The 18972-nt window shown below is 48.5% G+C and overlaps 1 long non-coding RNA gene across 3 annotated transcripts; it reads right to left on the reverse strand.

Annotated features, from left to right (window-relative positions):
- Positions 1-453: 453 nt before the first annotated feature.
- LOC124052110 lies at positions 454-17633 on the reverse strand. Of its 3 annotated transcripts, none has more exons than XR_006841935.1 (5): positions 17049-17633; positions 16763-16896; positions 1438-1500; positions 1154-1239; positions 454-609 (listed from the first exon to the last, which is right to left on the reverse strand). It is a non-coding gene; the product is annotated as an uncharacterized LOC124052110 (long non-coding RNA). The 3 variants fall into 3 exon arrangements; XR_006841934.1 differs by having other exon boundaries at positions 1154-1257; XR_006841933.1 differs by lacking the exon at positions 454-609 and having other exon boundaries at positions 988-1257.
- Between the last annotated feature and the right edge of the window lie 1339 nt (positions 17634-18972).

The raw sequence follows: 18972 nt of genomic DNA on the forward strand, positions 1-18972 counted from the left end.
TAACAGCCGTCCCGCTTCCTCCCAACGTCCCTCCAGCAGCTGGACAAACAGTTTTCGGTAAACATGGCGTCCAGGACGTGTGTTTGCCCACGCTGCGTCCTGCTGGGGTTTACCGGCGTGCACCGCTGCCTCGTGCAAACACGAGCCGGGATTTACCACATTAGGGCAAACTAATCTTTAGGCCACGTTCAGCCAATCTCTGCTGCTGAGAGGACATCCCTCTCTGAGCAGCTGTTCTGGATGTCTTATTATCCCGCCTGCTTCTCCCCGGGGGCCGTGAACTTTTATTCCTCGTCTTTGTAGCGACAAAGTTACTGGGCTTTTTGGCTTCTCGTCGTTTCAGAAGGCCACTGACAAAAACACGGTCTTCTCGAGGGATCGCCTCACTTTTGGTGACGAGGCCGCGCTTCAGAGGACATCAAAGTGTCCTCTCGAGTGTCCCACTCACAGAGGATGAACAAAGCAGCTTCCTGGACTGCCTGTGGTCCTGCTGAATAGGCTGAACCACAACTGGAGTCTGGAAGTGAGTGTCAACTTCACCTGCTGGGCTGAACGAGACCCCATTGGAACTTTATTAAATCGAGTTTGTTTTGTAGGACTTCGTTGTGTCTGTAAGGACAGCAAGAAAAAGTAAATGTGTTCTTGTTTCACATTCATCTTGTTAGGAGGAACAGTTATTTGCTGTCAAACCCTGAATCAGTTTGTCAGTTTTCACACGCTTAGCTTAGCTTAGCACAAAGAATGGAAGCAAGGCATAGAGCTAGCCTAGTTCCATTGAAAGACAAAAACTAAAACCTCCCAACAGCTCCAAATCCTTCACAGGACTCACATGTTCCAGCTCTTTAGCTGAGAGTGGTTAGCTGGGCTCAGAAGAAGAGCTGAGACCTCTCAACCTCGACACAAGGACCACAGCTAGTTCCAAAGCTAACGGCTAGCGGTTTTTAAATTTATATGAAACATCAGTTCATCAGTGGGAAACCTCTTAGCGTCACTTACTTTACCCTTTTTCTCCACAATTTAAATGTCACTGACAGTTTATGATATAATTATTATTGTTGTTATTATTATTACATGGTACCCATTTCTGTTAATGTGCGTAGGATTTAGCAACACGCAGTGGCAGGAATACTGAACTGAACACCTCGTGACTCACCCCGTCCTTCGGTGGCCAATAAAAAGTCCCGTTCTAGAGCCAGTGTTTGGTTTGTCCCTTCTGGACTACTGTAGGACCTGGTCCCCCTGTAGAAATAAAAGGTTCTTTCAAAAGTAACAAAGACACAACAATTCTAAGTTTCAGGTGATTATACTCTATTGAAAACATAATTATGAACATTATATTACGTGCCTGCCACTAAATCCTAAAAACTGGACCTTTATTTAATGTTATTAATCAGGCTAACTGGCCTATGCGACCTGACTTACCGCACGCACCCTCACCTGTGTGTGGTTTCTGTCTTCTCTTTGGTTTCTAAACTGCCCCACATTTCTTCTTTTGATCACCTGCTGCAGAAAGTGTTTTATCAGAGCAGTTTTCACGTCCTGCAGCAACACGACGACAACCCAAAATGATTCCAAACACGATGTTCAAACTGTAAGAGCCGATGAATAAAATTCGCCTCTCTCTTTCCTTTCTTAACCAACAGATGTTACTGTTTCCACAGATTTAAATGTTAACCTAAAACATAACTCAAACACAGCATCAGTATGAGCTAAAACAAACAAACAAACGGGCTGGAGAAATGGGTAAAAAGCCAAATGATGATTTATGATTTTGAGCACTTCCAGCCTCTGTGTGTATAGTTTCATATGGAAATCCTTTTTTGCACGGCGGGTAAATAGATTACGATACAGTGAGGGATTAGGGACTGCCTCGCCGCTGGCCCACTAATCCCGAGCACAGACTGTCAACAGCCCTGACATGTCCGGGACTCCTTCTGCACAAAATGGCTCCTCGGCTGTTTAAGAAGCCAATCTAGAGACACACACACACACACACACGCACACACACACACACACACACACACACACACACACACACACACACCACACACCACCACCTCCATCTCCTCCAACATGAATATTCCTATCAGGGCTGTCAGCGACGGGAAAGACAATGACGTTCGTCTTCAAAGGAGGGAGATTAGATGCTGCACGAGACAAAACGAGACTCTTTGAAGTGATTTCAGCTCACATTCCAGCAACTTCTTTTGGCCACACGCGAATTAAAGTTTTGTTAGATTTCAGCACTTTCACTTTACAAAGCTCGTGATCATCCGAGAACTTTCAAATGCAGCGTTTTCGGGGTTCAGCTACGGGGTTAGCTACCTAACCGCTGAGTCCTGGTTTCTGGGATGAGGTTGATGTGGTATTCGTAATCTGCCAAGAGTTGAAGTGTTGTGTGTGTATTTCGTTTTCTCACTTTTATGTTGGCTTAGCGAAGAGTTGCAGTTAAAGGGGTAGTTCACTCCATCTGGATAGTTTTGGTGTGAGCTGAAGAGTTTTGGACATATTGACTGTAGAGACGTGGGCCTTCTCCTGGATGTAAAGGAACTGGACGATAAATCGTGGCCCGGTTACTCGAGATAATCCACGCTGCTTGTTTTGAGCAGTTTCATGGAGGAACTATTTTACGCACCTCCACTTCAGGGAAGATAAAAGATCAGTTGTAAGCTGACTGATTGGTCCAATGTCTTACAATCTAGATGAGGACTACAGAGGATGTGGACCATCAGTTTAATCTACAGGATTTGTGCACGTGGACATATGCACTAAAGTGCACTCTCTCGCTGTTTCCTGTTTTGCTGTTCCTTCAAATTAAACCGTCCTCAGGAGAATAATCAGGGCTTTGGTGGATGTAAACAGCCGCTTTATGCTCTTCTCTAACCACAAATCAGATCCTGCAGAACTGGAGTGCGTCTTGTTTTCGGCTTCCTACGTTTGATGTGTTTGCTTTCCGAGTGGCTCTCACTTCTGAGGCCGTGCTGGCCGAAGCAGGGCCTCTCCTCGAAACAAACGCCGATGGGGAATCTCTTTGTCGGGGCCGTGCCTAAGCCTAATCTAATGATTCAGATGACTGGGGGCCGTACTTAGCCGGATAGCCACTGGCTCGCTTCAAACAAGCCGCTACGGGTGGAAGTTTCCCAAGGATTAACACTTAAAGAAGCAGCAGAGGAAAGAAGAAAAAAGAGAGCCTTCCAGGGAATCCCCATTAAGTCGAGTCTTGGAGTGCCAGAGAGGAATGTGTCTCTGCCGAGCTCAGAGCCAGGTCTATTTCAGCACTAATGGAAAACTGGCCTTGTACGTTTGATCTGTGACTTCTTACAGAAAGACAGAGACTCTGCGATGTGGTTTAATTGCTGATCTGGTGGAATCTGACAGATTGTAGTGTCTGCTAAATATCTGACACAAACATAAAAGATTAAAGCCACCGGCGGCAGGCGTCACTCCAGCACAGAGGAATGAGGCGAAATGAAGACTGCGACCGTAACCATTTTGGGTTTGACATCAAAAGTCATGACTCAGAACTCAAACTTTCCCCAGCCAACAGTCACGTACAGGTGTAGGTGAGCCACAGTCCGTATGGCGGAGAGCTTTCAGTTAATGGCGAAGCACAGGATGACATTTTGTTCACTGTGGAAAAGTGCCAAACTGTAATTTAAGACAGGAGTATCAGAATCCTTTCAGCTTGTAAAGTAACTCGTTGGCAGCACAGCTTGTTCCCGGTCTTGGCTGAATTTAAGGCAGCAACTCAACTATAATCTGGAAATGAACCCCAAATCCAAACAAGAAGGTTGATGCCGGATAACTATTTGTTTTAAATCCTGTCTTTCAACAACAGGTAGACAAACACAAACTGGCACTGAAACAGAATACAGACGTAAATCTTCTGGTATGAATGTGATTCCCATATCTCAGATTCCCAAAGAAACCAGGACATTTGGTAGCTTGTGGGACTGAAAGTGGATATTTTGAGCAAACCCCAACCCTAAATCTGAGTTTCCAGACACATGTGAGGATACACAACAAAGAGTTTTAAGGCAAAATGTGATCTTTTTTATTACCAAACCAGACCTTAAGCACAGCTTTGTCACAACATAAAACTGAGTTTCAGTTTCTACGTAGTCCCTGGTTTGCAGAAACCTACGGGGGTCAACACGATTCTGGTGACCGGGTTCTGTTCAGTTCTGTTCATTACGGCATCAGAGCCGCTCATCTATCTTCCAATCGCTTTGTGTGTGTGCTGACCTCCTATTGGACATGACGTCGTTCGAACAGGACTCACGAAGAGTCAGCGATCCGTCGTGTCGTTACTCGATCGCTCTGAAGGTGTTCAGCTAAACGAGCTTCACCTGGCCAGGGTTTCTGTTTGTTTGTGGTCGACCGCAGTAACGAGTCGGTGCTTGTGTTCGGGGGCCCTTCGGTGCTGCTGTCACCGCTTTGACTGACAGGCCTGAGCAGCACAAGAAACCCGGGATTAAAGTGAGTCGAGCGTAAATAAACGCTGATGTTTTAAGAGCAGCAGGCGGACAGACTTGGGGTCGTTGTTTTTCTGCTGCGCTAAGTGAGATTTTAAAGGGTGGAGGTTGCAATTCGGAAGATAAATTCCTACAAGAGAAGAAAAGAAGTATAAAAAATCTACTTTGCAAGTTTAAATCAAAATGCAATTATGTTCTCCTCCTATACCTGACATAAGTTTACACCACCCGCTCATCAGCCTCCATGTTTGTGATTACCGTACAAACGCGTGACTTTCTAGCTTTAATCACTGATTTTGTTGAGTCTGGGTTGTAATTTTACGGAGAAAGTATTTTGTGGTCTTAACTCCTCCAGCTGCCCTGCCTGGACTCCGAGACGAGCTGCCTGACCTTCATCGCCTTCGTCAGTCCTGAACTTTGATGTTCCTGCCTCTGTCGTCCTGGCAGCTCAAAGTGACTTTTGAACAAGCGCTCGGTCCGTCTCGGTCAGGTTAACGTCACCCGCAGACGACGGAGGACTGGTGGAGGCGAATGGACGGAGAGCAGAAGAGGAGCACACAGGGATGATTTGGATAATGTGGCTCTCCGGCAGATCTGATAGCACTCGTCTTATTCACAAATGTAACACGGGATATGCTCTAATCTTATTTATTTAAGAGCTTTAGGGGCTCACAATGAGGGGCTTTATCTGAGCAGAGCTGCAGCCTGAGCATTAGCAGCGAGGGAAGGCGATTAAGAGCAAATTATAAAACAAAGAATTAAGTTCTGAGAGCCAATCTAGATGAGATCTCTGTTAAACTGAATCAATTTGGAAAAGGTGCGACGACATCTGGACCTCACAACGGGGGAATGTTAATGCTGAGAGGGAGCTTAAAACGCAGAGCCGCCGATTTCAGGCCCACTCGGCTGTTTGATGCCTCGGAGTACTTTGATAACAAATACTGTATTAGTACTGCTTTACCAAAGTCAGATTGTAGCACAGTATCTTTACTTTGACTCGGTGTGACTTTTTCTCTGGTAGCTTCTGTCTCCACTGATGTTTGTCATCACCACATGTCCTCACGAGGCGTTTGTGGCTGCTGGGGGAGTGAATGAGCCTTAGTGCATCATGCTGGGTCACCCATCAGTCCAGTCCAGGTCCAACCGTGTTATCTACACAGTCGGATTTCTTTATTTCATTTGACTTCTGTGTAAAAACATCATTTTAGCTGAAACACAAACAGCCAGAGTGTGTGTGTGTGTGTGTGTGTGTGTGTGTGCTGCTGACTAATTAAAGTAGGGGCTTACTGACTGGGTGAAACATCAGCGCTCCCCTCCTCCTCCTCCTCCTCCTCCCTTTTGTCATCTTTAAAGTGGCCGTAGGAGTGTTAATAATTTGACCCCTCCAAATGTCTCTTAAGTGATGGGGTGGAGGGGGTCGTTTGAAGACTGACCCTCCCCTCTTGTTTCTCCCCCCCCCCCCTTTTCTTCTTACTCTCTCCTCTTCTGTTGTCTTCTTCTTCTTCTATCCTCTTTCATGCTCGGCGACCTCGGCTCCTCCTTTTCAATCTGGTCGGCTCAGCGGTCGACTCTTACAGGGCGAGCGGACTGGAACTGTTTCTGTTCCCTCTGATGTGAGGGTGTTGGGGGGGGGGGGGGTCACGTGGGAGGTGTCTCATTCCTTCCCTCCCTCTTTCCTTCCCTCTTTTTCACCTCTTTATTCCTTCCTCACTTATTTTTTCTTGTTCTGTCTCTGTTGTCCCCTCTGATGCTGCTGGGGCAAATTAACGAGAATCAGGTTTAAAGGAATTTTTCACCCGAAAATGAAGACTCAGTCATGATCTGCTCGCCCTCATGCTGAAGGCGAGTTCGGTTCAAGTTTCCACAATAAAAGTCCTCCAAACATTTCTGGAGCTTCCCAGGTAAACAGCTCGTAGCATCCTGCTGAACACCTGAAGAAGCGTGAGACTTGTTTTAAAATGGAAAAACAAAAAATAACAAAACAAAATGGCTCCGTACAGCTCGTCCAGAGTGATCCAAGCCCCCAGAAGGCCCAAAATCCAAAACTGATTTGATATTATTTATTCTGGATGTTTTCCTTCCATCCAGTCTCCCACCCATCCTGTCTGTCTTCACTATGTCTGTCTCTGTTATTTTCTGCACCACTTTCCAATATGTCACTCAGTAAAAATATACAACTATAAAAATAACATACAACACAGTGTAATGAATAAAATCATAGCTGCATTATCACCAAACAGAAAGGAGAAGCCTAAAAGCTTTTAATAAATTAATAATAAATTTATGACCCACTAAGAATGTCGTGACTCACAAAGCGTTATAGAAACAAATGTTTCCTTCTTTACAATCATTTCTGTCTTCATTTCCCTTCCTACCAATTTATTTATTATCTATTACAACTTATTTAAAAACATCCTATGAGAGAAATGGCTCCTTTTTTCAATTCTACTGTCCTTCCTTCCTTCCCTCCTTCCTTCCCTCCTTCCTTCCCTCCTTCCTCCTCTCCTCTTATATATTTTGCTCAGCTCGGTGAAGCTGCAGGCGGTGGAGCAGCAGCAGCAGCAGCAGCAGTCGTCTGGTTGCTGGCTGCCAAAAATGGAATTAAGTCAGTTGCCAGGCGGGATAAGGAATTGGATTCTCTTCCTCTTCTGTTATCCCTCTGGACCAGATCCTGTTTCCTCCCCGAGGGGTGTGGGGGTTAGTGGTGATGGAGCAGGGGGAAGCGGGTGGTGGTACAGTGGGGTCAGATCTTTGCCAGGTTGTTGTCACCGGAGCACCTCGTTAGGCCCACATCAGGCCACATCTGCCCCCCCCTCAACCCGACCTGAAACCAGGCTGCGTGTCAGGGCAGCAGCTGCAGCCGGACAGGGATCTGAGTCTCCGGACCGGCCGAGGTCTCCTCCACACCACGCCGGCTTATTTATCTTCACAGGATGCAACACCTGGCCGGGCCTCCACCCAGCTGGACAATAACACTGCTGACTGATATCAATAGAGGCTTTGGAGTTTCATCTAAAATCTCCTAGCAACCGCGGCCGGCGCCATCATGGAGGAGCTCGCTGTGTGGAAATAATGTGCAGCACGTCTGGTGTTAGGGTTAAAGAAATCAGAGATAGTGCTGCATTACTGCAGGAGGTTTTGTTGGGCTCAGGAATGCCGGCGTTAGAGCCTTTATGTCCTTCCTACATGGGTATAATAAGCAATTCTTTGACTGGCTGTCATAAACGCTAGCTGCTAACCAAAGCTAAAGGCTAACTGATCATTTAGGGCTCCAACACTGAGACTATGAAAGCTGCTCTGATGTTTTCAAAGTGAAGGTGAATTTTGTTGGTCAGTCAGTGGGCTGGACAGACTACCAAGACATTCATGTTCCACAGATGATGAATCCTCCTGACTTTGCTGACTTCTCCTGAAGCCACACCTGCTAACATTTATCAAAATGCTGGAGGTAACAAATGGCATTTGTGTGGTCCCGCCATGACATCTAGACAACAGAGAACATTAAATTAGCTGGCCTGAGATCAGCTGCACGCCAACAGCCCTTGAATCCATGTATGGTGTTTATTCAGAGTGTGAGGGCTGAACATATGACCCGGGACAAACAGCAAATCAGAAGGGTGCTTGGAAATGGCCTTGAAATTCAGAATGAACCCTGGAAAACAGGAGTGTCGGCAGGTAAACATCATCAGCGAGTCAAAGTTTTCACTGTTTCCTGTGAAGTCGCAACATCTACTTCACAAACTGACATAAAACTTGGTTCAGATATTCATGGTTCCCAGATGACGTAGCATCATGATCTTCATTGTGGTTTTGAGCGAAATGTCCCAAATGTCCCATCCATGATGATTTTGGGTGCAACTCGGCACAGTGCGGCACGTCAAAACCGGTGACGGAAACGAAAATCAACACGACATCTTCCGACTCGGTTCTAAACGTCAGTGGGAAAAGCCCTGTTGTTTTCCTCGTGACAGAAGTGAACGGCGTGCGTTTATTTGTTGAAAACCTTCAGAGGTTTGCAGACATCAGACGACTCTTCGGGGAGAATCGTGTGTTTCTCAGCTTTGTTGGTGAAAGTATCAAACACAGCTGGACGAGTCCCGGCGGGGAACGAGGGCTTGTGGGGAGGGGGGCTGGCTCGTGAAACGGACCGTCGGACCTCAGAATACGTCTCCTCCTCTACTTTTTCATTAAAATAATTTCTTCCATTCTCCTAAGAATGATTTGGAATTTAAAGTCCTCTATAATTGGGCCTATATTTTCCCGGCCTGCCGCGGCTGTGCTTATCAGCGAGGGGTAAGAATTAAGACCACATAGGGAACCAAATAACATTTTTTAAAAGCTGGGAGTCTTAAGTAGAAAATTGGCTTAGCATGCAGATAGCAAAGTCAACAATGGGAACATATATCCCAGCTCGGAGTGATTGAAGTCGCTGTCTTTCTGAATAACAAAGTGTTTGATTTTCAGCACGGCTCTTACATAAACTGCTAACTTGATTTCACACTTCAGATCTGAGGGTGACAACAAACACTTTAATTAGAGGAAGATGATGCAGGGAAGGGGAGGGAGGAAAAGGTGATAGACGGTAACAAATCCCCCCACACACTCCAGACGGCCTAAATATACAGCCAGCAAAGCGAAATATAATAATTTCTTTCACCTACTTTTCATATCTTATTATTTTTCTCTTCATTCTCCAGCTTGGAATTGTGAATATTTTTGCATAGCTTAAAGCCCGGCTGCTATCTCGCCCAAACCTACGTGGTTCATTTGCATTGTGGAGGATCTGAAGGGGGGCCTGTGTGTGCCACAATTAAGCCTTTGAGGTTGAGGTTTGGACCGGACAGGGTACCTGCTGTCCTGGCTCGTAGCCGGGGTAGCGCCGCAGCCTGAGTGGCACCTTGTGGCCTTTTGAACCTGGCCTCTTCACAGATTATCTCCTTTGAGAGGGCCTCCATCCCCTGAGCGCTTGTTTCTACACTGATAGAAGAGACGGAAAGGGAACGAAGAAAGACACTGGACAAAAGGCTCGCTGCTCCCGATGCTGCAGGCGTTACTGAGGGGACCGGGCTGATCAGCACAATTGATAAACGCCGTCTAATAATCGAGACCTCCACCTCTCTCTACAACGGCAGAACCAAACGCCACCTCTGCGCTCAGTTTGGCCTTTATTGGTCAGAAACAATCAAAGCACTTTTTCCTCGTCTGGAGGGGATTAGAAGGGGGAAGCTTAGCCCGCCGGACCAGACACTAGCGGGGAGGCCAGGGGGTCTCCTTATCAAGGCTCGGCTGCTGGATGCAGCCCTGCTACAGGACAGATTGCTTTCACTGTCGCCCGTCTGCAGGGAAGAACAAAGACGAGCCGCCGCCGCCGCCATAATGCCCCGGCTCTGGTGGGACACCAAAAACGCCTTTATGTATTCATTAGGATGAGCCGTGAGATCATACATGCCTCCTCCTCCCCTCGCCTCCCTCCTTTCTTCTTCTCTTCTTTTCATCCATCCATCTGGCCTCCATTAAATGGGGTTAATTTCTTCCTCATAACCTGTTTTCTCTGATTGTGTGAGCAGAGGATATGATCAGTATACAGATACCTGAGCTGTGTGTGTGTGTGTGTGTGTGTGTGTGTGTGTGTGTGTGTGTGTGTTGCACCAGGTAGATGACTCTCAGACTCTCTGTGGTACATGCTGACCAAAACCTGAATATTTTAAGTGCATTTTGCTGATCAGAATTAATTACTAAAGTGAAATTATGAATGCAGGACTTTTACTTGAAGTAGACTAAATTAATGTGGTGTTAGTGGTATTATTTTACTTATCTCAGTACTTCTTCCACCTCTGGTAGTGTGGTTCTCAGGTATGATAAACACCCGGATGGTTAAATGAAAAACCTTTTGGATTTGGAGAGAAACGCTCCAGTGTACTCGAGTTGTCGGTGTTTTTTGCTCGGATGGCACACGATCTTCTGTTCAAAAAACACAGAAAATATTTCAACATATTTACTGCTGTAAATCAGTGGTATGTGAACGTAACTTCTGCAACACAGAACTATGAAAACAATGTGACGTTGTCAGCGGTGACGTCCTTGTGGAGCAGAGAAACGATAAACTTTGGGCGTAACTCGTTCACGAGAGGCGACGCGTGTTTGAATTGGTCTGATGAAGGAGTGAACTGAACTGCTGATGAATTAAAGAAGTGACGCTTTGCCATCCTTCCTCCGGTCCACCTGTCTGCATGAAGCAACACCACATCGTCCTCCTGACTGTTCTGCTTCGCCTCTTCGGTGAACATACTCATCTCTTCCCTCTTATTTCCAAAGCGGTGCTAAGGAAGGCTGGGGCTCGCAGTGGCCATAAAGCACAAAACCTGTCAAAGTGTCATGACAAAAGCAAATTGAAAATTGGTCGGTTTTGTAGCTGAACACCTTAAGCCCAGGTGTGTGCGTTTGTGTCTCGATGAACAGTTTGTAGAAAAGGAGCTGACAAGAAACCTCTGTAAACAGACGGACTGCAAACGCTCTCGCCGGCGGCCATGTTGTTGCTGTCCTGACATCTCACCCCAATTTGCGTCACACTAATTCCAAGTTTTAAGTTACACCTCTTTCTCTCTCTCCTCCATCTCTCTCTTATTGCCTCTTATTACTCCTCGTCGGTCCTTTGCTCTCGCTCTTCCTCTCTCTCAGTGTTTCAGCCCCTCGAGGCTTTGGCTCGTTTCTTGCGGAGAAGAAAGGCGAAGTACAAGCGACATAAAGGAGCGAGCGGCCTGAGGAGGTGGCGTGGCGTTTGGCGGACAGAGCGGCGCCAGGCCTCGCCACCATCCAGCAGGCGTCTTCAGCTTCTCCGAGAGCAGACGGAGACACGTGACCTGTCAGGTGAAAGTAACCGCGGTTTCACCTTCTCAGAAGTGTCGCAGGTATTTTTAGACTGTTGACACTCATGTAGTGTCTCAGTCTGAAAATTTTAGGGCGGAAATATTTCAGTGATTAAAGTCCGTCTTGTCAGGTTGTGTAAGAACCCGTGGAGAGAAGACAAGGGGTGGGTACACCTGAGTGTCTCGCCATGTGCTTCATGTTGGTTTCATCTGAACAGCTTTTGACAGATGAGATCTGAGATGTGAAAGTGGATGTACCTCCTCCGTCTCTCAGGCTCTGCACGTAAAACCAAAGCTCTCTGCATGACTTGACACCAGGACGTGTCAGAGGGAAAATGTGTTGGTTTGTTTGTTGTTATTTGGGTGAACTGAGCCTTTAAAACAAATGTTCTCCACACTTTGGTTCCCAGTTTCCACACTTACTGTATTATGATGTCTGTCTTCACGGGGGACATTATGGAGGTGACCCACATCGAGGAAAGACACACACACCTGTGGGTGTCTCAGTGACATCATTCAGGCGGCCTGTAGAGCATCAGCGACGGCGGGTTTTGTTTTGGAACATCAGAACCGCTTGATGTTTGAATGATGTTTGAAAACATAACCTTTTGTTTCAGTGGCGTGCCAGCATTCAAACTGGCGAGTTTGGAGTCTGTTGTCCCGTCTTGCTCTGAATACACTGAGGCAGTCATTCAGCAACATGACTCTCACGATCGTCTCACGTCTGACGATCCAATCGTTCAACACGTGTTGTCAGAATTTTAAACCAACTGCAAGTCTTTACGAAAACGTCAGCACGCACTCATAATATGTCTTCTGTGTGGCTCTTTATATTCTGGCTATAAGTGGAACATGAAGCTCCAGGTGTGTTTTCCTGTTCCTGGTTTAGCCATATTCTGCCGGATGCTACACCAGTACAACCGGTCCATGCTGGCGGCGTTGGATAAAAGCGTCCGCAGGGTGACAGATGTCGTGTCGGTGCTCGTGACTGGAATGCGTCTTTTCAATGGACAGATGGCTGAACTGAAATCTGCTTCTTCTCTGTGTGCAGACTCGTCGATGGCACATCTGTCAGCGTCCTCATCAGGCTGCCTCTCCTCCACGTCTGCGTTTATCCAACATGGCCGCGGGACTCGCAGCCGGACAAGAGGTGACATGACGGCGTGGGTGAATGCGAGACGGCAGGTTTAAAAGGTCACAGAAAAGGACACGAAGCCCTTGAGGACTCGGCCTCTCGTCCCCGAGGACGAGGGCAGAGTTGAAGGGTTGAAAAGTTCATCCACAGGGGAGAAGAAAGGTGGGCGAGGCAGTCATGCAAAAATCTGACACGAAGACAGGACGGGGGGCGGGCCGGGATTAGTCCGGGCTAAGGTGACAGCGGACAAATAATAGGTGGAACACAAGTGAGTGCTTTACAAAGCAAACTGAGGCGGCTTATGTTTCCTGAGCGCTGAGTAATCATTTCCAGCTGCAGGTTTCTCTACGGCTGTAAGTTTGGTGACTCGGGAGAAGCTGCAGCGACAGAACTGACACCAAAATCCAGAAGTCGTCCTGGACCTTAAGAGCACCGGCTGAAATTTCCCTGAGCTTGTGGGTTTTTGCATGTTGAGGTATGGGAAACCTCAACACCCTCATGACCCTCAGCGTGAAACCCAAACATCACAACAGTTTGTGAAATAGTGATTACATTTAATTTAATCTACAGGAATCATGAGTCAGACTTTTCATTTCTTCTAGTAAAAACAAAAAAAGAAAAGTTTGTGTCCATGTGCATGAATCCTAAATATTAGATGTAATCAATGTCTCACAAACTGAGTTTTGAACATACAATGGAAATCACAATCTTTTCCTAACCTCAACCAAAGTCCTGGATTCTGGTGTGACAGTCCTGGACTTTGTGACACCCAGCCAGACCTCCTGCCCTGTGACTCCGGTCCGGTTCGTAGAAGTGGTGTTTGATTCCATTGATTTGCACCCATGTACACAAATCAAAATGATCACAAACTCTCGCATGTCAGGATGCAACCTGCACAAAGTTGAGTTGTGGTTTGGTTACGGAGGAGATAGCAGTCGGATGGGCGTGAAGGCGCCGAGCTGCGGCGCTCCGACGCAGCGACGTGATCCGAGGTGACAGACTGAGAATTCCTCACATTGCTGTGTTCATGTGAACGGCTTTCATGTCAGACTCTGAGCAGAGGGAAGCACCTCTCTGGCCTGCAGACCGAGGACAACTCCACTCTCCTCCGTCTTCAACGCTAACCATTAATCAGCGCACAGACAGCCGGGCCCTGGCCCCGCACCAGCACTTTAGGGTGTTTTCTATCAGCGCCATTCCAGGCAGATGGTGGAGTAAGTGTGATTGGCAGGAGAAGTGGAAGAAACAGCGACGAAGTGGATTCTGTTGCCAGGGAGCGTGGGGAGGGGAGGCCGGGATGAGAGGTGAACAGGGGGGTTTGTGGGGCGTGACCAGTCTTAATTATCCCAAAGGGTTGCCAAGCGTTGGCGCCCTGACAAGCGTTCAGAGCCGAGCGGCGGCTTTCTGAGCCCACAGATGAGTTTTGTTTCTGATTCCAAAACGTGGGTGACTAATGCGTTTCTGCAGCCTGTTTGTGTTTGTTTCCATCAGCAGGTTTGACAGTCGTTCCCATGAAGCACACGGCAGCCGCGGTGAAGGGGAGCGGCCGGCGGTTGCTATCGGAGCATCTGAACAGGAGTTTTAATCCCTGGTTTAGATGAGTCGCCCCGATCCACTCTGCAAATCCCCGCTGGAATGTGAGCGCGTGCACGTCGCCCTCACGGAGATCGACTGATGCGGCCTGCAGAGCTGCCTCGTGAACAAAGCCAACCGCCTCCAGGTCCGGATACCTCAGGTGCAGCGTAACTGCCGAAGAGGCACCAAAATGGCGGATTGGTGTTGGGTTCATAGGGGCGATGAGGAAGACGGCGTCGGGAACAGAGACACCAGGCCGCCAGTCCCGCCCCGGCCTCTGCTATCTGAGTCACGCAAGGAGGAGGAGATAACCGGCCATCGCAGGTGAGATCACCGACACCGGGTTCGCCCTGAGGGCAGGAGGAGCTCCCACAATGCCCCTTGTTTCCACGGAACACACCAGCATTGACCAAGAAAACCGTCGCTTCGATGCAATCGCGTTTCCTCTCTGCTGTCTGCAATGTTGTTGTGGCGCTTCAAGGTAAAGAAAATATTCATAATCCCCACATTGTTGCTTCGCCAGCCATAACAAACAGGCGGCGAGCTACGGCGCCAACGCCAGCCAAGCCCCGAAATGGTCACAGTGGACTCAGACGACCGAATGCACTCGTTTGTCCTTATAAGTTCAACGGAGGAGCGATGAAAGCTCAGCGGCCGGAGGAGTGCATTCCCCACATTCCTCCTCCGTCCTGACAACCTGAGCTGCTGAAAGACGGCTTCACTGAGGGCTGCAGTTACTGCCAACGCACGCTCACGGGAAATATCATCAGCTGTGTGTGTGTGTGACGCGTTTCTGCGAGTGTGTCACGGTGAGGCCAAATGCTGGTCAACTGAAGGCACCAGACATGAACTCGTCCCACCCTGACATGGCAGTGAGGTGTTACAAAAGTTAAACTGGTGTCAGACGTCAGGGATTTCGTCCCTGAAAGTCTACTTCATCAGTGAGCTTCCCACTTGGCGTCCGACGCCTCAAAGTCTCCCGTAAGCATTCGTCTAAATGCTGCTTAGCTCCACCTCCACTTCTGCACAGACTCTGGCTCCAAATGACATCACGCTCCTATCGGGGATATTCTGGCTTCGCTTCTTTCCAAATACTGCAGCTGTCATCTGTCGGAACAGGAAGCTGCAGTTTGGTCATCATCTTCCCGTGGAAAGTGTTTCTGATCCACTTATTAGACGGAGCCAATCAGAGGAGGACGTGAACTCCGTGTGTGCATGTGTGTGGGCAGGTGAGCGCCGCAGTCGCCCCCGTCCTCAGGCGCTTGTCACTGACTGACAGTTAAAGCGGAGGCCACGGAGGACAGACAATGCGGAGTAATGAGAGATGTGGCGAACAGGCCCGGCCGTGCCTCCGTCAACGCCGCCGAGCAGCTAACGTGACACGTCAGCCCCACGCCGCAGCGCTTTGTTTACCTGTCAGCCCTGCGAGGGGGCTGAAGTGCGCCGAGGCCCTCGTCAACACAAGCTGATGATGAATGTCTCCAACACGCAGCTGTGAGCGAGTCACGTGACGAGTCTTCACGCCGAAGACTCGCGGCCGACGCTCTGCTCCTCCTCAGCCGACTCTGACTTGAATCTTCGGTTGTTGTTAAAGTTGCCGCCTCGCTGCCTGACCTCACCTGAAGTTTGCTGCAAGCTTTAACTGTTTTACACAAAGTCTGACTGAAACAAGCCCGACTTATCTGCTTAACCCTTAGTGGATCAGGTCTCCTTGGCGGAGAGGAGGTCACGTGACTCGGGACTCGACGTCCTCCTGATCCACATCGTTCATGTCTGTGTATCACTGTGTCACCTGGACTCTGCTGGTGTGTTCTGTGCTCACCTCCAGTCAAGTCCCAGTCTTCAGGTGGAGACTTTGTGATCCCGATGAGATTTTGGGTGGAGAATTACTTCAACCACACAGCCTGTGTGTGAGTGAGTGTGAGTGTGTGTGTGTGTGAGTGTGTGTGTGTGTCTGTGTGTGTCTGTGATGTGTAATCTACTTGACGGACAGACTGACTGTCTTGTTAGGACCTGTTGCGCAGATCACTCGAGGCTGCCTGATCGTGCATCGCGTGTGCCAGTGAAGACTGCGTGCAGGAACGCCAGACGTCAGCTCGCGGTCACCGCCGGGCCTCGTGGAGTCAAGCAGGGACAGGCCGCCCTGTCAGGGTCAGGACGCGAGGCGCACTTTCCCCGCAGCTCGTCTTCAGCACGTTTACGCGAGGCTTAACCAAATCACCAGTGCGTTCAGAAGCTAACGTGGGTTACAGGCTCCAGACCACCCATGTTGGAGAAATCCTGCAGCTTCAAACCAGACTGATCAGGAAAATGACCTCCTGAACAAACATCAGTGCGATATGAACTTCCTAAAATGACAGAAATCATCTTTGGGAAAGATTTATTTGACGTGTACTTTGAGTTTTTAGTTTGGCTCGTGTCCCATCTGCTGACACGGAGGGGGAGGAGCTTATGAGCTGTACTGCAGCCAGCCACCAGGGGGCGACGAAGAGGTTTTGGCTTCACTGTTTGGAAGCTTTCATGTTCCTGTTTCAGCTATTCTGTATGTTCATATTATTTTCGGGCTGTGAGCACTTTGAGTTGAAGCCAAGTCGTCTGGAGATTTTTATCTATTTTTAAAAATCATGTTTGGTGCCAGCAAATGGCCAAAAAAACATTCCAAATGGGAAACAACTTCATGTGTTATTATATAGAGCTCACAGCACATCCACCTGTTCACTCCAACAACACCTGCTCATCAGGAGCGACCCTGGAAGAGCCTCAGTATGTTGTCCAGGACACGTCGGCAGGTAGACTGCGGGGGGGCCAGGGGTCGACCCTCCTGATTGGACAGATGCTCCACCACCTGAGCCACAGAAAGAGACCAAACACACAGGAAGCAAAGTTAAGGATGAATGTGACTGCTGGTGTTTTTGTTTCCATCGTTATGATTGGTTCTTTTGGGCAGCGACTTATCTGAGATTTAATTACTGTTGTATTGAAATAAAATATTCTGACCCTTAACTCAACAGTCACAGCCTTGATGAGCCTTCAACAGATGTGTTCCTCTGCACCATCCTGCCTCTGAGCTCAGCAGGCCTTCCACCTGTTTGCAGTTGTTGTTGTTTTGAAAAAAGACAGGTGTGTACCGTTTCAGACCCGTCCAGTCAACTGTGCTCTCCTCAGGTAGACGCCAGGTGAGGTGTACAAACCCGGTGTGTTGTCTAAAACTTGTTCTACACGAATGTGTCATCAAGCTGCTTTTCCTGCGACACACTGCTCGTGTACGATCGGTTCCTCAGGCCTGCAGCGACCTCTGCTGGCAGCAGGCAGGAGTGACACGTCCAGGTGTGTCAGCACGCTCACAGGTTCCCTCTGAGAATGAGACGAGGCCTCTTTAGCGCAGGTATTCGCGTACCCTTCAAGCTGCTGCCCCTTCAGGCCGAAGTGTCCTCTGCCCTGTGAAATGTCTCAGGGTCGGCTCAGCACGGGATCACAGGTGACTCGGGGTCGAGGTTCACCGCTTTGTCACGTTGGGGAAAACTGTTGTCACTAATCACAGTTTGTCTGCGCTCTGCTTTTGTTTAGTCCGTTTTGTCTGAAATCGGGGTTGTGTTGAATAAAGTCAGATTTGTCTTGTTTAATGACAATGAAAAGGCACGAGGGAACAACCGGAACTGACACCATCGGTGACCTCGACTGTCAGACGGACAAGTGCGGAGTCTCCAGTGTGGCCTCTCTGATTGGTCGAAGTAAAGTCTTTACAAACACGGAATGTGCTGCAGCGTCCACCTGTGGGCGCATCAGACGTTTGGCGCCGTGACTCGTTCATCCATGTAGTTTTCACCGAATGGTCCTGACAGCAGCGGGTCCCCTCATCCAGCATCCTGCCAGTATTTTCGTGTCCTGCAGGACTCGCCTCAGGACCATGCCGGTCAGTAATGACAAAACAAACACGCGAGCATGGATCAGTCCACAACGTAAACACAGCGCATATATGCGTGAGCTCGTATTGCTGTGACGACGTAAAGGTGCACAGGTGCCGGACACCACGTGGCTCCGTCACTGCAGGTCAGCGCCGTCTGAGCGGAAGTGACAGAGCGAGCGGTCTGACCTGCAGCTCATGACAACACCTGTACAGCATGCAGGTCAGTGTGTTTCACTGCGTCGTTGTCATGGCTTCAGTGACTCGTGTGTGACGTCACAACCCATCTGTGGGTTTGACTGTGGGTCCACGTCCACGCTGAGCGTTTCTTGTCTAATTTTGTGTGAATGACACGAAGGGGAAAAACGTCTGTTTACTGTTACCATGGCGACGAAGGTCCCCTGACTGCGACAACGAATGATGATAAAAACAGATGAAACGCACGCGGTGTTAAATGATACGCAAACAGCATAATGTTCATAATCTTTGGGAAGTTTAGAATGTTGGTGTGATGGCCCTGTGTCCCAATACTTTTGTCTATATATTGTACCTATATTTGAGCCTTCCTGAACTTCAAGCCAATACATTAAAGATGGATTTGAGCCTTCTGAGTTCACCCTGAGGCTTTGCTGACTGCTTTTAAGGAGTCCGAGGCCAAAACTCCGAGGTTCCCTGAAGCGCTCAGTCTGTCAAAGTGTCCGCTCCCGCACCTCCTCGGTTCCTCCTCACTCTGCTGCAGTCCTCATGTGACCATAAAACATACATTTTGGGTTGTAGCCGCCATAATACCTCCTACCCACTGCAGTGACGTCACCTGCACCCCCCGCGCGCACACACACACACACACACACAAAGCTCCCCTTTGTTTTTCAGAGTCCTATAGCTTCTGTGATTACTATTAATTAACGCTGTGATCATCAAAGAGCTTCAACGGTCCGATCGGCAGCTATTTCCGTCCTCAAAATCTTATTAAGGGACTAGACTGACTGCCGCGGTGTGCGCGTGTGTGTGCGCGCG

Source organism: Scatophagus argus, chromosome 2 (assembly GCF_020382885.2).
Source record: "Scatophagus argus isolate fScaArg1 chromosome 2, fScaArg1.pri, whole genome shotgun sequence".
NCBI lineage: Eukaryota > Metazoa > Chordata > Actinopteri > Scatophagidae > Scatophagus > Scatophagus argus.